Here is a 20,864-nt window from a genome sequence, read left to right as displayed (position 1 = left end):
GGATCTGCCTCAGCTTGGCTGTGAGCTTGGGAGCAGAGGTGGTGTCTGTACTGCTGACTGCAGTTAGACTACCTGACAGGGAGGAGGTGCTCGGTCTCTGAGTAAGGCCGGAGAGTCTGGAATTTGAGCAAGGGACAGCAGCCACTAGGAAATAAGCGTCTACATGCAATGATTTACTCTATTTTCTGGGTCAGTGGTTCTCAAATTCTTTGTGTTTAGGACACATCCAAAGAAACAGACATATTCAGACAACTGTGAGTCAGCAATAATTGTAACTATTGCTGAAGAACCGTGTCTTTCAATAGTTATAAAAGCAACCGCTGTGGGGCACCTGGGTGGCTCAGTTGGTTAAGTGGCCAGCTCTTGATTTCGGCTCAGGTCATGGTCTTAGGGTCCGAGGATTGAACCCTGCATCGGTCTCCGTGCTCAGCACGGAGTCTGCTTGAGAGTCTCTCCCTCTCCCTCTGCCCCTCCCCCTACTCATGTGCTCTCTCTTTCTCTCTCTCTAAAGGAAATCAATCTTTAAAAAAAAAAAAAGCAATTACTGTGGTCTCACCGTTTATTGGGATGCCTTTGATCCTGTGGTTGAGTAGGTGGCTGTTTACTGCCCCATCCCCCGCTATTGTGCACAAGAATTCTTACATGTCCGATTAACCACCCTAATTTCTTGGCCCCTGGCTTGACAACACAACTTCTACGTTTTCACAGCACTCTAGCTTGTAGCCATGGTGTATTGGCCTGCCAGTCTCAGGCAGGCGCTTCAGCATGGCCCTTGGAATCCCAGGATTGAACCTTGCAATTTTTATTTGTCAACAATCCCGTAGGTCCTTGACATATAGTCATTTATACGTCATTTTGCCAAGATGTCAATTTTTTTAAATTAGTGTATTATACAAGTAATACATGAATATATATATATATATATATATGTATATATATATATATATATATATACACACACACATTTAATGCTCAGACAATAGAGAAACACATAGAGAAAAAACTGTAGAAGTCTTCCTCTTTTTGTATCAATCAGAATAGGTCATGTTATACTGCAGTAACAAACACCCCCAGATCTCAGCAGCCTATAGCCACAAGTGCATATTTCTTATTCCCACTGCACGTTTTCTGTGAGTCCACTACAGCTGTGTTTCTTGCCTTCTTCACTCCAGAACTAAAGCTGATGGAAAAACCTAGCTATCTGGAGCATTGTCAATCTCATGGCAGAAAGAAAAGGACAAAGCAAATGGTGCCCTGACTTCCAGAACTCAGCACAAAAGTGACGAACATCACTTCTCTGAGTAACGCAAGTCGTGTAGCCATTCCTGAGGTCCCCAGCCTGGGAACATATCCGCCTACAGCAAGGAGCGTGACCCAGGGAAGAAACTGAAACGTTTAGTGAATGAGGACATGTCTCCACCAGCTCCTCCAAGGATGACTTCTTTCCCGAAGGTAACTGCTCTCAACAGTTCAGTCTCTTTTCTTACTTATTTGTGTGTGTCTCTCTCTCCATTTATTTATATTTATAGGGAGAGGCATATACATCAACATGGGATATTCTACGTATTGCTCTGCAACTTTCTTTGTTCACGTCCTATGTCCCAGAGACTTCTCCACTTCAGCACATATAAGTCTATCCTGCTCTTTCTAACAACTGTACAGCATTTCATGAGTAATGTCTTTACATTGTTGGTGTACTTTTGGATATCTTCAAAATTGTTTGCTATTATAAATAATGCCATGATAATTATCCTCATACAGACACATATATTTGTGCATACAGGTATTTCTGAGTAACAGTGTTTTAGAAATAAATCGTTAGAGTAGAGCATGTGTATATGACAACTTTAATAGACATTGCCAATTTGCCTTGAAGAATGCCTTCATCAGGATGCCTGGGTGGCTCAGTCGGTGAAGTGTCTGCTTTCGGCTGAGGTCATGATCCCTGAGTCCTGGGATCAAGCCCCACATTGGGCTCCCCGCTCAGCAGGGAGACTGTTTCTCCCTCTCCTCCCTGCTCGTGCTCTCTCTCGCTATCTCTGTCTCTCAGATAAATGAATAAAATCTTTAAAAAAAAATACCTTTATCAACACACACAGCCATCAGCAATGTAAAAGAGCCTGATTTCCTATATCCTCAACAACTCTTAATATTATCATACTTTTTCTTTGTCGATATGATAAATTTTAAAAAATGGTAGTTCATTATTTTATTGTATTTAATGTGTTTCCTTCTTTATCAGTGAGGTTGAGTATTGCTTGCATTTATTGTCTAATTTTACATTTTTTCTGTTGTGAATTGTCCATTTCCACTCTTTACCTGTCCTCTAGTGGTGGTTTTTCCCTTCACATTTGAATGAGCTATTTGATATATTTTCTCGATATTAATCCTTTGTTTGTACTACTGGTTGTGAATACAAGCATTTCTCATTTACCATCAGGAACTTTCCTAAAAACCAGACACTGAATGAGATGTTACAGCAGCTCCTCTCCTATCAATTCATCACTACCAACCAATTTCCTAGAAGACAGAACAATGTCAGTAAGTGTAACAAATTAGCATGTCAGTTGCAGGAACTATGTGTAACAAATTAGCATGTCAGTTGCACCAAAGGTTGCTTCCTGATGACCAAACAGTGAATGACTTTTCACAGATATTTGCATGTGTGTAGTCACATGGCCTGAGTATTGTCAATATCTGACTCAATCCCTTTGTTGACATTGAGTGCTTTTCACAACATCTGCATGTGATTCTGACATTCTTCCAATTATATTTGGAAAGTAGCTAGAGAACTCCTCCCACCCCACACGCATACCGCTTTGTTTAAAATGTTATATTGAATTTAGGGGATGTACAAATAAAATTTTCTATATAAACCTTGGTCCAAAGCACATTGTATTAGGGAGAGATGTATGCTCTGTGAAGTCTGAGTGTCACAGATAGAGGGATTCTGCTGCAGAAAACTTGCCTGGGAGATAGCTTGTAAGGATGTCTCTAGTTGCTTCCAGTCTGGACATTCTCTTTTTAATTTTGTTTTTTGGGGTTTCCCCCCTAACTTTATTGAGTTATAATTGACATATAACTTTAAGCTGTACAATGTGATGATTTGACATAGATATTTTTATTGCATAATAATCACCACAGTAAGGGAAGCTAACACGTCCATCACCTCACGTAATTTCTTTGTGTGTGTGTGTGGTGAGATCATTTAAGATCTACTCTCAGCAACTGTTGAGTATACAACACAGTATTCACTACAGTCACCATGCTGTACATTAGATCCCCAGAACTTATTCCTCTGGTAACTGGAAGTTTGTAGCCTTTGACCAACATCTCCCCATTTCTTTCCCTGTCCCTAGCAACCACCGTTCTACTGTCTGTGTCTGTGAGTTCAGCTTTTTAGATTCCACATGCAAGGGAGATCAGACAGTATTTGTCTTTCTTTGTCTGACTTATTTCACTTAGTATACTGTCCTCAAGGTCCATCCGTGGTGTCACAAATGGCAGGACTTCCTTCTTTTTATGGCTGAATAATATTCCAGTGTGTATGTGTGCACCATATCTTTTTTTATTCATTCGTCTGTCAGTGGACACTTAGGTTGTTTCTATGTCTTGGTTATTGTCAGTAATGCTGCAATAAACATAAGGGTACATCTATCTTTTCAAATTAGCGTTTTTCTATAGGTAAATACCCAGTAGTGGAATTACTGGATCATACAGTAGTTCTTTCTTTAATTTTTTCCAGGAACCTCTATACTGTTTTCCATAGTGCTACACCATTGTTTATAATTTTGTTCATGTTATCTTTTTTAGTTGCAAGATTTGCCATTTTCATGCAATCAAATTTGTCAGTTATTTTGTTTCAGGTTTCTGGATTTAGAGTCTCGTTTTAAGTGACTTTCCCTATCCCCAATGTTGGTTTTTTTTTTTTTTTTTAGGTCTCCTACATATACATATATTTTAGATTGTTAATTTTATGTCTGGCTCTTTAATCACAAGGAATTAATTATTGGGTAAGATGTGAGGTAGGGTAGAGGGGTCTCTCTTTCCTCTGACCCTAAAGCAGGCAACATATCAACCCAATACTGGTTTGAAATATACCATAAATTAAATTAAATTTTTAAAAATGTATTCTCTATCTTCAGGCATCAAATTTTGCAGTGAGGCTGGTTTACGGGGGTGCAAACCTCGGGGAGCATGATACTAATTGTCAGTATCCATGTGTCAACACAGGCATTCTCTGTCATCGTAATTATTGTCACACGTATAAAAACTTTTTTATGTGACAAACTATTCTGAGAGCAAGGCAACTGCTAGTGACACATGTTAAGGGATCTAGGTGAGATGTCTATTACAAATAACTGGGTTCCTATTGTAATAAAATTATGAAAGTTTTTAAGGGGTCATTTTAATGTTTTAGTTATCCTTTAATGCATTTGACTTAGGACTTTTATAGATCTGATGACGGTCAAGAATTCAAGGATTCGGTAACTCTAGGGCGAGTCCCTGGAATCATTCACGTTCTGTGCTGTGAGCTTTCTGGGTCCTGGAGATTGTCCTGCAGCTGTTCCCGCCTCAGGGGTGGTTGGGGGTGAGACTTCTCCAAGTGTTTCCATCCCACGTGTTTTATGAAACAGGAGGCTGTGCTCTCTACCTCCGTGCCTTTCTCTCCCCATCTGTCACTGCTCACCCCATGGCAATCTGAGCGCCCCTGCTCCCCACCTCTGAAATGCCACCTGCAGATCTAGTGAGAGAAGTTTGAAGAGGCCAGAGTTGTGGCAGCGGAGTGCGGGAGAGTTCAGATGATGGCTGACTTTATCTGGCCGCTGCCTTTGAGCCCACTGTGTCCAGCGGGATGGACTGAAAACAGATAACGAGCAGACGAGTTGACAGGTGTCCGAAGAGAGGGATGAACAGAGTAGAGAAGGAAAGGGGAGTGAGCCAGAAGTGTTTCCTCTCCTCTTCTCCTCTGCCTCCCCCCCCCATTCTCTCTCTCTCTTTCTCTCTCTCATACACACACACACACACACACACACACACACACACACACACATCCTGAGTGAAGATTAGGTGACAACTTAGAGGGGCGGCCCGGGCTGAGAAGACAGTCTGAAAGCTGCGTGAAGAGTTTTGAGAAAGCTGTAGCCAGTTGGGGGCTGCCATTCCGGGCCAGGTATCTCCTGGCCACAGGCCGCTCCCCAGCCTGTCGGGACCCTCCTCCTTTCTTCGGAGGGCTTCACCCCCACAGACCAAGCCCTTGTGCCCCTGCCGGGGCCACTCAGACTTCCTGCTCGGCCGCACCACGCTGCTTGGAGCCTCATCCCCGAACCCGGGAGAGACACAGCCAGCCCCACCTCGGGGAGATGTGACGTTTCTCGGCTGTCCCCAGCTTTATCTTTAGAGCTGAAGCAAAGCTGGTGTTCCACGTCATGTATCCGTGCTGACTTCGATATAAAACACGTGTTTTCAATTTCATGCCTAGCCCCCCTTTCCCCCTCCCAGTAGGTCCCAGTATAAAATCCGGCACTGCTCTGTACTTCACGGTGCTCGTTACAGTTGGGATTAATTCATGTTTGCCCAATATTGAGCTGCTGTCCTTCCCCTGGACGGTCAGCTCCCAGGGGGCGGCACCACGTCTTCCTTGCTCACTGCATTCTCAGTGGCTCACGAGGGGCCGTCGGGGGCTGTGGCCTTTGGCCTCCGGGGTTAGAGCCTTCCTATAATGAGGCTGCCACGGGAATTCCAGGCCTCGTGCAGGTCAAGGATTATGCTTCCTTTACAAGCAGAAATGCCTGGAGAGTGGCCTCCCAAAGCGGTCCTGTTCGCCAAGGGTCCAGGTGAGAGGCGCAATCCATCACTGCTCAGGACCCTATCACAGCTCCTGGCGCTCCTCAGTGCCAGCAAGGCCATGACATCCCCGGAGAAGACGCACAAAAAGCACCTATCCTGTAAAGGTCTCTGAGCAGAATTACTTTAAGCTCATTCTTGCTGTATTAGGCACACAGCATCATAACTCACGGTTTCCCGGATTCAGTTCAAGGGCATAGATGATGTGGTAGTTATTTGATTTATAGACGTTTTCTCAGGTCAGAGAAGAAATTGAAGTGTGTTTTGCTGAGGGTAGGAAAACAACTCAATTTGGAAGAGGAGCAGATATCTCAAATAAGCAGTTGTAAATTATATCAATTTCGCTCACCTTGGGTCTGATTCTGCCGTCTCCTACGCAATGCTGGTGACAACCCTTATCCTTAGCGTTCTTGATATCCACAGAGCACCCATCAGAAGATTTATTGGTTAAAGAATTGCAAGTTCCTTAAAACAGCCAAGTGCTGTCTCCAAGTTTCATGCAAAGATGTGGTTAAACAGCGTGTGAAGACAACGCTAAAAAAAAAATAGCAAGAAATCCGAATTGTGGAATAATTATTACTGTAATTGCTTGTATTTATTGGACAGTTGTTACATGGCAGATATGGGGCTGAGTTCTTTACATGAATTGGCTTGTTTAATGGCAACTATTCGAGGTGGGGAGAATTATTATTCCCATTTCCCAGATGAGGAAATGGGTATCTGGAGAGAGTATGTAACTTTCCCAAGATCTCCCCTAGTGGAAAACAGAGTCAGAGCTTTGAGGCTGGTTTACACCATTTTCTGGTCCAGGCTCTTACCACTGGCCATGAATAAGCAACCAGCATTTGTGTTTAAGAAAGAAAGAAACTTCCATCATGCCAAGTACAAGTGCTGGTGAGCTTGTATTGTTCACTCCGGGGCCTAACGGATTTGTTTCAATTAACAAAGACATAAAGATCCTTTGTAAGCGGCTCATTTATTGACTCTTAGGTGATTGAAAATCTGTTGTTCCCTTAAAAATGTTAAGCATTGCCTCTGCTCTCCAAACCCATTACAATCTAACAAATAAAATTTATGAGTTTGGCCCATGTTGAAATTCCATCAAGACCCCAATTCCTGTTTGGCCAGCCATCAAACAGAAAGTTCTGACTAGCAGTGCTCTTCTGAACAGTATGTTGACATTCACAGCCTCTGTTTAACTTCTCGGTCTGATAGCAGTGGTCCTGGGGTTTCTTTCTGCCACCGGAATTGGTTGGAATTTGTAGCTGCTTCATGCTAGATTTAGGGAATAGTTGCTGCGGGCCCGTTTTGGAATGGTATGACCCTTGCCGTAACAGCCCTTGGCCTTTCTGTCCAGCCGGGTCCACAACCATCCTCCACTTTGGGAAACATTTTCAATTCCCTTCTGTCCAAAGCAACAGGGATAGTTTGAGCAGATTCTCTCTGCCCGATGTTGTGCTACTCCAGGCCAGGGGGGAGGAGACTCGCTATAAAATATTAATATATTAATAAGAGCTGACATTTATTGACTGCTTCTCGTCAAGCATGACTTCATTTTATCCTCACAGTCATTTTTCAGAGTGGCGGAACCCCAGGTCCCAGTAGCGGACCGAGGATCTAGGTTGATTGCAGGTCTGATGTCACAGTCTGAGATTTTAACCCCCAGTCTTTGGTCCGTTTCAGTGAGTGCCAGGCAGTCTGAAGACAAGGGTTGGAGTAGTTCAGGAAGAGTCCAGGGCAGGATGGAAAGTGAGCTGGATTTTAAGGATTGCATCGGAAAGATTGGAAAGGATTGCACTGGGGAGGAATCAGGGCAGAAAAACAGGCTTTCTTGCTTTTGTTCTCCCTATAGAGCAACGGAGAAGGTGAATTAGACCATTTGGGGTTGGCATTACCAATTAGTTTGAAATTCAACACCTGCCTTGCCATTTGAACTTAAGCTCATTATAGCAGTTCTCTCTTCACATTTCTTTTGTTTGTGCAGATTTTACACGCAGGGGTTTTAAGTCAATCAAAGAGCGTCTGTGCTGAAAGGAATTATTTTTTGTGTGCGTTAAAATAATTGGCCCAGTTCCTCTCTGAACCAATAAGTAAAACGTCTCTAATGCCTGTCTTAGAGGAAAAGTAACACAGTATAGGGCAAAAAGCATTCACCTAACTACCTCTCTTTTATTTCTAGAACATGGTATAATGTCCAGGAAAATGCATTTACATGTCTGGAGGAAAAGCTGAGGTCAGCGTATGTAGCCTGAACTTAGCATAGATACTGTGTCCTTGACAGTCGTGCTTAATTTGGATGATAAGTGAGCAAAGTGTTCCAATAACAGAGAACAGACTGAGAAACAAGTTTGAGCTTAAATATCCTGCACACAACATCGGGATATGCCACTGTCCTCTTTTCTTCTACTTGGTGCCATCCCACCATAGAAGTGCCTCCTGTAAAATATTCTTTCTGAGATACCTGGACTTTGTTTCCAAGTCATTTAATTTTCCCCTGGTTGTTGACTCTGTGTCCTTGTCTTTAAATTATCGACCTCTTTCATGGTTTCAATCTTCTTTTTTTGCAGAAAGTAATTTTTTCAAAGACATATTTCAATGCATATAAGGGGGAAATTACCTGATTTTTGTTCGGCAGCTCCAAAGGAGCTTTAGTCTATTTCAGAGAAAGCTAGAATCAGGCGACTTTCTTCTCTGCATCTGGGTAATCCAGGCTCTCTGTCCCTCTATAGAAATAAGCACTGTTGGTGGCAGCTATGGGGTGTGGCTGGGCCCAAGCCTATCTTCGGCTCTAGAGTATGTCCCTGATCAGTCCAGACCACTGGAAGTCCAGTTGTGGTGGCCACAGAGTGTAGTTCAGGGATGAGCCAATCAGCACAAAGCTTTGAGCTGCTATTGGTTGATTATGGGAAACAATCTCTCCTGTTTCATGGGAGAGCATGTGGACCTTGCTGCTGCCAGACCTCCTATAATCACCAGGGAATTAGCCCCAGGAGGCAACCCATATCGGGTGTGAAAGAGAGGGGAGGGAGGAAGAGAGTCCTCATGTCATTGTAGCCATCAGTGCTGCTCACTGTACCTCTGGACTCCCAGTTAGCCAAAAAGTCCCTCCTTGTTTATGAGTTTTAACTCGGTTTTCTGTTACTTGCAGCCGAAAGCATTTTATCTGCTACACCCAACAACTGGGCTGTTGAACTGAAACACATATCTATTCCTCAGAATGCGGTGATGCATTCCAATTGTCTAACAGTAGGGTACTGGGTAATTAAGTTGCATCCTCTGATGGAGCAGAAGGTGGAACAGACTATGCTGTCATAAACAGAAATGCAGTTTTCACTCTCACGGCAGTCTGAAGCAAGTCTTCCTGGTCAGCAGTTGCCTCTCTTCCACTCGGTTCCACTAAGTTTTCAGGAAACCAGGCTCCTTCCCCTTTTTGGCTCCCCCGTCTCCTAGGGCTCACCACCCTCATCGAGCTGGCAGAAGGGGAAGGAGGACGAAGGGGGCACCTCTGCTTTTTAAAAGCCTTGGCCCCAAAATGTTACAAACTCTTTTGCCATAAAAATGTGCTTCCATAGAAAAAAAGACCGGAGGGAGAGTCCCAAAATGTCGACAGTGTTTATCTCTAGGTAACTGGGTTACACATATTTTTTTTTCCTCCTGCATATTCCTGTACTTTTCTATAATTTTTGTGTCTATATTTTTAAAACTGTCTATAGTACATGCTATATTTCTTCAACAACCTAAAAAGACATATTTTTTTAAAGATTTCATTCATTCATTCATTCATTCAGAGAGCAGGGGGAGGGATAGAAAGAGGGAGAAAATCTGAAGCAAACTCCCCACTGAGTGCAGAGCTTGATGTAGGGCTCGATCGCAGGACCCCAAGATCATGACCTGAGCTGGACGCCCGACCAACTGAGTCACCCAGATCCCCCAAGCTGGAAACACATATTAAAGAAATTTATTTTTTGCTCAACTTTAGTGATCATTAAGGAAATGTAAATCAAAGCCACAATGAGATACTACTTCATGCCCATTAGGATGGTCACTATGAAAAACAGAAAATAGTAAGTGTTGTCAAGGATACAGAGAAATTAGAATCCTTGCCTGTTGCAGGGAATGCAAACTGGTGCAGCGTCTGGAGACAGTGTGGAGGCTCCTCCAAACATTAAATGTAGAATTACCATAGGATCCAGCAGTTCCACTTCTGGGATTTACACCCAAAAGAAGTGAAATCAGTGTCTCAAGAGGGTATTTGTACACCCATGTTGATAGCAGCTTTATTCACAATAGCGAAGAGATGACAGCAGCCCACGTGTCTATCAGTGGACAGAGGAATAAGCAAAACGTGGCATATACATACGATGAAATATTATTCAGCCTTCAAAGGAAGGAAATTCTGGCACATGCACGCGATGAATCTTGAGGACAGTATGCTAAGTGAAATAAGACGGTCACAAAAAGACCAATATTGTATAATTCACTTCTATGAGGTACCTGGAGCCTCAAATTCAGACAGACAGGAAGTGATACAGCGGCTGCCAGGGCTGGGAGAAATGGGGAGTGGGGAGTTAGTGTTTAATGGGTACAGAGGTTCAGTTGGGAGAGAGGAGAACGTTCTGGAGATGGATGGTGGTGATGGTTGCACAACAGTGAGAATATGTTTAATGCTGCTGAACTGTATACTCTAAAATGGTTATTTGAAGTGGTAAATTTTATGTATATTTTACCGTAATTTTGTAAAAGAAATGTATCTTTCCAGAAGCAACTTTATGAGAATTTTTCACTTGGATAGCTTGTGATCCCTTTTGAAAATCAGATATTGCTAGGGTTTGGGCTCTCCATCTATACACTATTACTTTTTTTTTTAATTTAAATTTTGTTAGTTAACGTACAGAGCAATATTAGTTTCTGGAGTAGAATCTAGTGATTCATCACCCACATACAACACCCGGTGCTCATCCCAACAAGGGCCCTCCTTAATGCCCCTCACCCACCTAGCCCACCCACCACCCACCTCCCTCCATCAACACTCAGTTTGTTCTCTGTCGTTAAGAGTCACTTATGGCTTGTTTCCCTCTCTCTCTTTTTCTTTTCATCTTTCTTTCTTTCTTTCTTTCTTTCTTTCTTTCTTTCTCCCTTTCTTTCTCTCTCTCTCTTTCTTTCTTTCTTTCTTTCTTTCTTTCTTTCTTTCTCTCTCTCTTTCTCTCTCTTTCCTTCCTTCCTTCCTTCCTTCCTTCCTTCCTTCCTTCCTTCCTTCCTCTTCTTTCTTTCTTTCTTTCTTTCTTTCTTTCTTTCTTTCTTTCTTTCTTTCTTTCTTTCTTTCTTTCTTTCTTTCTTTCTTTCTTTCTTTCTTGGCTCCATGCTCAGTGTGGAACCCAACACAGGGCTTGAACTCATGGACCCTGAGACCAAGACCTGAGCTGAGATCAAGAGTCGGACCCTTGACAGACTAAGCCACCCAGATGTCCCTATAGAGTATTACTTTTAAAATGAAGTTGTAAGTGAGGTAAGGAAAAGTACTTATTACACCCAAATCATGCAAGTTTCAGGGATTGATAAGCTGTGGCTTCTCTTCCCCAAGAATTTTTATGTGGTAGGTGAGAAGGACAAGTAAGCAATTAACTGCAATCCACAGGGACATGAAACTGTGGGCCAGTGTAGAGACAGAGGCACTGAATTTTGCCTGGGTGGTTAGTGGGGCTTCCCGGAGAAAGAAATGTTTAAACCCTTAGGAGTTTACTAATAGAGAAGAAAGGGTGAGCATGGTGGGGGGCACACTGGAAAGTGGAATAGAGATGGAGGGACAGGACTGGGATGTGAGGAAACCAGTCAACCCACCGGTGCAGTCCCCTGTGGCCTCTGCCCTGTCATGGGACATCCTGGGACTTTGAACAGGCCTGGCCAAAGTCCGGTGAGAAGGCAAGCTCAGTCCTGCGCGTGGCAGTGTTGCCTTTATTGCGGAGATGACCCAAGAAGTTGGCTGAACTCAGCAATCGAGTGAAAGCCAGTCATGGGTCAGGGCCAGAGTAGAGACCTTGGCTGGCTCGCCGGTGTGATTCTAGAAAAAGACAGAGCCCGCCAGAGCTTCCTGTGCAAACAGGGGACTGGCTCCCTGCATGTTGCTGCCTGATCGTGTGCGGCTGTCGGTTTTGCAGTCCGACAACGAAAAGAATAGAAGCTTTTTTCATTCAATCCAAAAGCTTATGTAATGTTTTGTCGACATCTTGGACTTGGCCAATCTGAGGCACATGCCTTCCCCGCAGGCCCGCATGCGCGGACTTCTCTCGGGATGACAGCATGCAGATGTGCACCGCTGGGCCGCCGTCGCCGTGGCCCAGGTAGAGGGGACACCAGAGCGTCCTTGTGAGCTGGACGTCTGCGGGCGCGGTGTCTGTTGTGCTGAGTCACGGGACGGGGGAAGATCAGTTCGTGAAAAGGAGGCAGAGAGCTTGCAGAATTGTATGTGATACAGGGATATGGGATATTGGACCTGGAAGACCTTCAAGGTCACCTCACTCACTACCTTACTGAAACTGGTGTGGATCACTCCTGTCCCTGCGGCAGTTTCTGCTCTTGGACGCCTCTGCTGGTCCCTGCCTCCTGTTGGCACTTCTAGTCCAGGCAATGGCAAGGATGGCTCCTCTCTGTGTCTCCAGGCCCCCCTAGGAGGACCCTTCATGCTGCTCCCAGGACCACACGGTGAGCACACAGCCGTCTCACAGCTAAAGCGCAAAAGTACAGGTCATGTGGAGAATCCCACAAATCCAGAACCATCTACCATGAGGGGATAGGGCCCTGACACTCTCTTACCCACAAATCATAGAAACCTCTTTCCCCTTACCTTCTTAATTCCCCCAGGTGGGCCTGACTGCACAAAGAGCTGGAAACTCCCTGCCTGGGGTCAAGACACCCAGGTTTGGGAACACAAAGCGCGGCCTGTTTTTCCTGGAAGGGAAAGAGGAAAATTATCCTTTCATTGTTTTTGTTGATAGGTCAGAGTGGAAGAAAAGATAAGCTACAATTAATTTCTCAACATCTCACCTTGTTGCTTGTTAATGATCTCACCTGCCTGAACACCTGGAGACGGGTAGGCTGGGCTCCTTGTCCGATGCCATGATGTCAGTGGAGCCAGTGGCCCTGCCACCTGTTGGTCTGTTCCTGGGTCTTTCTTGGCTGCCCAGGACATACCTCTTAGACCCTTTGGAGCGGGCCACTGATGGCCGCTTCATTTACATTCAGGGCTGCTCCCAGGTGGCACCTCCCACTCCATCCACCTCGTCTGTTCGTTCTTCTAGTTTTTCCCTGGCATCCTCTGGCACAAAGCCCCAGAGAATCCGATCTGACTTTAGGGTAGAGTCACACTGAGGCAGCAGGACCAAACCCGAGCAAAGCAGTGTCTGAGGCTTAAGGCTCTGAGGGATGAACCCTCTTTACTTGCCTACAGATTTAAACGACCTTTGTAGTAAGGATCCCAACCCAGAGCAGTAGCGTCGTTTGTGACAAGCCCGCTGCCCCAGGCCCAGGTCAAGAAACCGTGAGATCAAATGGCCTGAACTAAGCTAGGTGGACAAGGCCCTTCTCCTCTGGCCTTTGAAATGACTAAGTGGCTCAGGGAAAGCACTTGTCTTTGTTCACCAAAGGAAAGGCCTTGTTAGTTCACTTTTTTCTAGAATATTCTCTAAGGAAGCTTCCGACCTGCTTGGTTCTGTATATTGGATTTTCCATCTCGACTGGAGCCCTAGGGAAGCTGAAGCAACCTTCCCTCTGATGTCCAGACTCAGGGACTTTACAAGTTCTTGACGCTGGAAGATTTGCCACATCAGGGCCTCTCCTCCGGCTTCCTTCTCCAGCCTTCCTGCCAATCTCCAAGACTGAACACTTCGGCCCCATGTCTGGGGTCTGGGATGTGTGTCAACGGTTTGAAGGCTGCTTCTGTGTGTCAACTGCTGCCCTCCTCGTCCACTTTCCTGGGTCCGGAAGCCGTGACCTTTCACCTCCTCCTGGGTGCAGTCCCCCAAGAGAGGCAGGGCATGTCTCCAGGCCTGCTGCAGCCTATGCACGTGGACAGATATAGCATCCAACAATCTGATTTATGTTTTCCAGATTTATCGCATCACTCGCATACCCGGGCCGGCTGATATTTTAGGAGCGTGAATCAGAGAGTCTGGCATGGCTTCCTCTGCAGCCGAGCTCGGGCTGCAGGGATGATGGAGTTGGGAGGGGGAAGAACTCCGCTTAGCGGGGAGGAAATTTGTGTCAGTAACAAGTCTGCCTGGCAACAGCGCTACGAAAGAGAGATGCCAGGCCCCAACATCAGGGCCAAAATCTCCACGCTGGGAGAGCGTCACGCTGCGCAATTTTCCTCCTTGGTGAGCTGACTCTACTCTTTGAAAAAAAAACAAAAAGGAAAGTAAACGTGCTGTACAAGCATTCTCCCAAGGAGATCCCGGCACCTGCTGCCAAGCAGGAAGACTGTGGCCTGCTGACATGTCACCAGGCTGCAGCTACCCATTATCCGTGGGTATGTCATGAGCGACTAACACGAGAGGGGCTCATGCAGCGGGGAGGGAGGCGCAAAGGCGAAGCTGCTGGGGGCAGAGCTCACGGACCCCCCGTGACTCAGCGTGGGGCTCTGCTTGGGGAGCAGGCCTCAAGATGAGGGCAACAAAGGGAGATGCCTTGATTTTTTTCCTAGTCCCTTAAGCCTGTGCTGCTAAAGAGAAAGCTTCCTGTTGCTCAAGGAGTCGCATCAGAATGAGGGAGAAGGTAGAACCAGGGCTGATCTGGACATCCAGACACTTGGAGCTACGTTGCAAGCAGTGGTTGTTTCTTCTCTGCCTTTGGACCTCCACACCCAGATCAATGGTAGGCACAGCATAGAAGTTTAATCCAGGTGTGCTGAACCAAACCCAGCGCCAGCCCTGTTTGTACTTTGAGCGCCCATGAGTGTCGCTTTAGCCCTCCAGGCATCCTTTTTTACCATTTACCAGTGATCTGTTAGAGGTCGTCCCAGGTCTGACATTCTAGGATTCTAAGGTCAGAACTAGTTTTTAAAAATCCTAAGAAAGCAGAGAATTTAAAATGTTTCCATAAATGTTTATATCTCAGATGCTTGATCCTTGGGCTCCGCTCTATTATCCCAGTGTGTGCACGCAAGTCTTCAGGCTTCAGTGTTCCCGTGAATACATCATCCAGTGGTATCTGGGATACATTTACATTTTTAGCATCAGTGTAATTCTATTTGGTTTTATGCCACAGGAAGTTCAAGCCTGATTCAATTAAGGGGTTTCGTAAAATGAGTTTTTAAAAAGGAGAGGCAATGCGTTGCACATGTTAGACCACTGTACTTTGCATTGTTATCCAATCAGGCGTGTTGGGGGTGGCTCGAGCTTCGGTCCAAGAATCTGTTAGCAATCCATAAAGTTGAATATTTTACTATCTTATTTGGAAGCATGGAATTTAAGAGCTGGAATGGACCTTCGAGGTAGGCAGGCATCTCCAACTAGCACAAGGGCAGGGGAGCTTTTTGCCTGTTTTTGCATGCCTCTCAGCTCCTGATGCAGCTTTCTTATTGTGGGCCTGGAAAATCTGATCAGAAAACGCCCTGGTTGCTAAACCTGAGAATGAGGAGAGGGCCGGGAGCAGTCCGTAGAGTCGTGTCCAATCTGAGAGTGCCTTCCTTCCCGCCCCAAACAGCCAGCTCAAGAGTTCAATTCCTGTGTGTCACAGAAGGGGCAGGGGCAACGGTGCAGGGGGGCCCAGAGGAGGACCTGTCCCAGGCGGCAGCTTCTGGTTTTTGCAAGAAGCGTGCACCAAAGAGAAGCCGCCCTCTGTGGAAGTAGAGTTGAAGACCCCTCGGAACCTTACAAGGGAACGTGGAGCCCACGCGACAGAGACTTGAGGACTCTCGGTGATGCAATCAGACCTCTGATTGGAGTAAGCAGACAGGGCAGCAGCAGAACCCAGAAGACAGACTCACACCCAAAAGGAGAGAAGCAAAAATCCCGAGATGTCCCTGAGTGAGACGGGAGATGCGGAGGGTGGAAAGGCAGGGATGCTGCTGTAGGTCCTGCAGAGGCAGTGCGGTCGCAGGGAGACCTGAGCCTTAACCCGCGGGAAGTCTAAGCTCGAACGCGGGAAGTCTAAGCTCGAACGCAGGAGGCAGTCCTCAAGGTTAGGGCTGCGGACGAAGGGAAGTTGCGTACCAGAAGGTGAAAAAGGAAGTCCAAAGCTTTGAGAATTGAGGGCAGGGGAGGGTCAGGGCAACAGATTGAGAACAAAGATAGTCTTAAATTTCTGGAGTTCTTTGTGGCGCTTGACCCATGACTGGGGTGACCACTTCAAGGCACTCTGTCGAGGTGCGCACAAAGACAATGGAATAAGGGGGTTCGAACAGGATCAGAACAGAATCCTCTCTTTACACAGTGTCCCTGGATGCTAGAAGTTAATAGCAGAGCCGGGATCTGTATGGATCTGTCTCCATCTTACTTTTGGCTGCAAGTAACAGGAGACCCAGCAGAAAGGAGTTGGAACTATAAGGGGTATTTGGCATCTCATAAAACAGGAAGGTGACATAGGGCGGTGCCTGGGTTTTCCAGAGAGGGCCCCCCCGCCTGCAGCAAGGACCCCATCCTTCTCCACTGGTCTGCAGGCTGATGCCCGCTCAGCATGGCTCTCCTCGTGGCTTTGGCGGCTTCAGGCATCCTTGCAGATAGTAACAGTCAAGACAGGAAAAAGACAAAGTCCTCACTTGTGTCACTTCTGTGTGTGTGTGTGTGTGTGCACGCGCGTGTCATTAAGAGCAAAAAAAATCCCTTCCCAGAAGCGCCTCTCACAACATTCCCTCACATCTTCTCAGCCGCGGGGTGACTGCATTGCCCCCCCCCCCCCCCCGTGCAATTGCCCACGGCAATCTTCTGGCAAAGCAAACTAGACCAACCGACTGGCTGAGGCTGATGAGGATTCATTCTGGGGGGGCCTTCCCCTGAAGCCCGTGGCTGTGCAGGCAGAGGTGGACAGAACTGGGAGTCAGCATGGGAGGGAGAAGGACTGAGGATCCAAACTGCACAGTGACGGTGAGGGGACTGGAGAGGGTGTCCCCAGCCCAGGCCCGCCAAGCCCCTCCACTGACCCTCTGTACTTTGGGGACAACTGTAACAGAGGAGGGATCGAGGTCAGAGGAAGTGAAGTGACAATCAGGGCTTCTCGGATAGGGAAGGCAGCTCTCACATCTCCCCCCCCCCCCCCCGCCCCCTGACTCAGCCCTTTCTACCACCATGGCGGCTCTTTCCCTGTAACATTTAAACCACCTTAGCTAAGGCCCATGGCAGGGAAAACGTTATTTTTTTTTCCAACTTCATCGAGACGTAATTGACATATCACACTGTGTAACTTTAGGGTGTAAGATGTGATGATTTGATATACATGTATTTTGCAAAATGCTTACCGCCATAGGTTAGTAACCACATCTGTTCCCTCACATAATTATCTTTTGTGCGCGCGTCCTAAGAATTACCTTTAGTGTGCGCGTCTTTCCAAGTGTACAATCCAGTATCGTTAACTAGGGTCACCACGCGTACATGGCATCCCCTGGACTTATTTGTCTTATAACTAGAAGTCTGTACCCTTTGATCAGCACCTCCGGCATTTTCCCCACGCCCCCCCAGCCCCTGTTTTTATGAGTTGGCCTTTTGTTAGATCCCACCATCGGTAAATTGATGTAGTATTTGTCTTTGTCTGACTTATTTCACTTAACACAATGCCCTCAAGTTCCACCCGTGTTGTCACAAATGTCCACCCAAATGTCACAACTATATAATTATATATAGTTGTTATATAGTTATACTATATGGAGAGAGAGAGAGAATTGGCATTACTTCTTCTTTAAATATTTGGTAGAATTCGCCAACGAAACACTATAGATGTAGATAATCTTGTCTTTACCCATTCATCAACAGACACATGAGTTGTTTCCATGTCTTGGCGACTGTGAACAATGCCGCAGTGAACACGGGAGAGCAGGTGTCTCCTTCAGATGTGTGCCCAGACCCAATCCAGATTCCTGGATTGTAGGGTAGTTCTGTTTTTAATCTTCTGAGGAACCTCTGTACCATTTTCCACAGTGGCTGCACCAATTTATATTCTCACCAACAGTGCACGAGGGTCCCCTTTGCTCCACATCCTCGCCGACACTTCTCATTCCTTGTCTTTTTGATAATAGCCATTCAAACAGGTGTGAAGTGGTATCTCATTGTGGTTCTGATTTGCATTTCCTTGATGATTAATGACATTGAGCATCTTTTCATGTACCCGTTGGCCATCTGTATGTCTTTTTTGGAAAAATGTCTATTCCATTCCTCTGCCAATTTTTTAATTGGATTATTTGTTTTTTTTTTAAATTATACATTTCGTTTATTTATTTTTTATAATAATTTTTTATTATGTTATGTTAGTCACCATACAGTATATCCTTAGTTTTTGATGTAATGTTCCATGATTCATTGTTTGCGTATAACACCCAGTGCACCATGCAATACGTGCCCTCCTTAATACCCATCACCAGCCTATCCCATTCCCCCACCCCCCTCCCCTCTGAGGCCCTCAGTTTGTTTCCCAGAGTCCATAGTCTCTCATGGTTCATTCCCCTTCTGTTTACCCCCCCTTCATTCTTCCCTTCCTTCTCCTACTGGTCTTCCTGTTGCTTATGTTCCATAAATGAGTGAAACCATATGATAATTGTCTTTCTCTGCTTGACTTATTTCACTTAGCTAAGGGACCTCCACACTGTTTTCCAGAGTGGCTGTACCAACTTGCATTCCCACCAACAGTGTAAGAGGGATCCCCTTTCTCCACATCCTCTCCAACACTTGTTGTTTCCTGCCTTGTCCATTTTTGCCATTCTAACTGGCGTAAGGTGGTATCTCAGTGTGGTTTCAATTTGAATTCCCTGATGTATTTGGGTTTTTTGCTATTGCGTCGGATGGGTTCCTTGCATACGTTGGATATTCACCCCTTACCTGATACATGGTTTCTAAATATTTTCTCCCATTTCCTGAGTTGCTTCATCAATTTGCTGATCGTTTCCTTTGCTGGGCAGAAGCTTTTCAGTTAGATGTAGCCCTGCTTGTATATTTTTGGTTTTGTTGCTTGTTCTTTCAGTGTCAAATCCAAAAAAACCCACAAAAACCAAAAAACTGGTGCTAAGACCAGGGTCAAGGAGTTTTCCCCCATGTTTTCTTCGAGGAGTTTTATGGTTTCATGTGTGATATTTAGGTCTTTAATCCATTTTAAGTTAATTTTTGTGAGTGGTATAAGACAAGAATCCAGTTTTATGCTTTTGCATGTGGATATCCCGTTTCCCCAGTACCACTTCGTGAGCAGATTATCTTTTCTTCCATGGAGTACTCCTGGCTCCCTTGTCAAATATTAGTTGGCTGTATATGTACGGGTTTATTTCTGGGCTCCTGGTTCTAGTCCATTGATCAATGTGTCTGTTTGTATGCCGGTGCCAAACAGTTTTGATTACTATAGCTTTGTAGTGATAATTTAAAATCAGGGAGTGTGATGCCTCCAGCTCTGTTCTTTCTCAAGATTACTCTGGCTGTTCAAGGTCTTTTATGGTTTCATACGAATTTTAGGATAGTTTTTTTCCATTTTTGTGAAAAAATGCCATTAGAATTTTGATAAGAGTTGCGTTGACTCTTTAGATGACTTTGGAAAGTGTGGACATTTGAGCAATATTCATTCTTCCAACCTACAAACATGAGATATCTTTCCATTAATTTGTGTCTTTTTAAATTTCTTTTACTGGGGTCTTATAGCTTTCAGTGTACAGATCTTTCACTTCCTTGGCTACATTTATTCTTCAGTATTTTTTTATTGTTATTGAAGGTATTGTGAATGGGATTGTTTTCTTTATTTGTCTTTCAGATATTTCATGTTAATGCATAGAAATGCAACTGATTTTTGTGGGTTGATTTTATGTCCTGCAAATTTATGGAATTTATTTTTTAGTTCTAACAGTTCTCTGGTGGAGTCTTTAAGGTTTTCTATATATAAGATCATGTCATCTGCAAAAAGAGATAATTTTACTCTTTCCTTTGCAATTTGGATGATCTCTCTCTCTCTCATCTCACGGCTCTGGCTAGGATTTCTAGTACTATGTTGAACAGTAGTAATGAGAATGGTCATCCTTATCTTGTTCCTAATTTTATTTTATGACCTACTTTTTTCTTATTTTAAAGAACAAACTCTTAGCTTTTCACACCTTTTTTCAAAAATGGCCTTCAGTATGTTGAGGGATGTTACTTCTATACCTAATTTGTTGAAAGCTTTTATCCTGAGGGTGTTGAATTTTGTTGAACACTTTTCCTGCATTGGAAGGATCATGTAATTTTTTTTTTTTAGGATCGTATGATTTTTATTCTTCATTTTATTAATGTAGTATATATAGTGTTTATTGATTTGTATATATTGAACCTTGCATCCCAGACAGAAATCCCACTCGATCATGGTGTATGATCCTGTTTATATGTTGTTGAATTTGGTTTGCTAGAATTTGGTTGAGAATTTTTGCATCTGTATTCATCAAGGATATTGACGTATGGTTTTCTTTTCACATAGTGTCCTTGTCTGGCTTTGTCATCAGAGTAATGCTGGCCTCGTAAAATGAGTTTGGGAGTATTCCATCCTCTTCAATTTTTTTTTGGAAGAGGTTGAGAAGAATTGGCATTACTTCTTCTTTAAATATTTGGTAGAGTTCACTAATGAAACAATTTGGTTTGGGGCTTTACTTTGTGGAAGGGTTTTGATTACTTCTTCAATATCCTTGGTCATTATTGTTCTGTTCATGTTTTCTATCTCTTCTTGCAGTCTTGGCTGGTTGTATGTTTCCAGGAATTTATCTATTTCTTCTAGGTTATCTGATTTGTTGGTGTGTAATTTTTCTTAGTAGCCTCTGTGGTCCTTCCTATTTTGTGATATCAGTTATAATGTCTTTTTTTTCATTTATGATTTTA

General features: G+C 44.6%; 1 protein-coding gene across 2 annotated transcripts in view; it reads left to right on the top strand.

Moving 5' to 3' along the window:
• Positions 1–1,173: 1,173 nt before the first annotated feature.
• SIPA1L1 (signal induced proliferation associated 1 like 1) overlaps positions 1,174–20,864 on the top strand; it is a 446,735-nt gene continuing 427,044 nt past the window's right edge. For both annotated transcript variants that reach the window (XM_057318467.1, XM_044391372.3), the window contains exons 1-2: positions 1,174–1,452; positions 2,441–2,541. The gene's annotated coding sequence lies outside the window, so the exon portion shown is untranslated. The remainder of the gene's footprint in view (positions 1,453–2,440; positions 2,542–20,864) is intronic.

This window comes from Ursus arctos, unplaced genomic scaffold (assembly GCF_023065955.2).
Source record: "Ursus arctos isolate Adak ecotype North America unplaced genomic scaffold, UrsArc2.0 scaffold_25, whole genome shotgun sequence".
In the NCBI taxonomy this organism is placed as follows: domain Eukaryota; kingdom Metazoa; phylum Chordata; class Mammalia; order Carnivora; family Ursidae; genus Ursus; species Ursus arctos.
The sequence above is the reverse complement of the archived record's forward strand: the minus strand, read 5'-3'. Positions and strand labels throughout refer to the sequence as shown.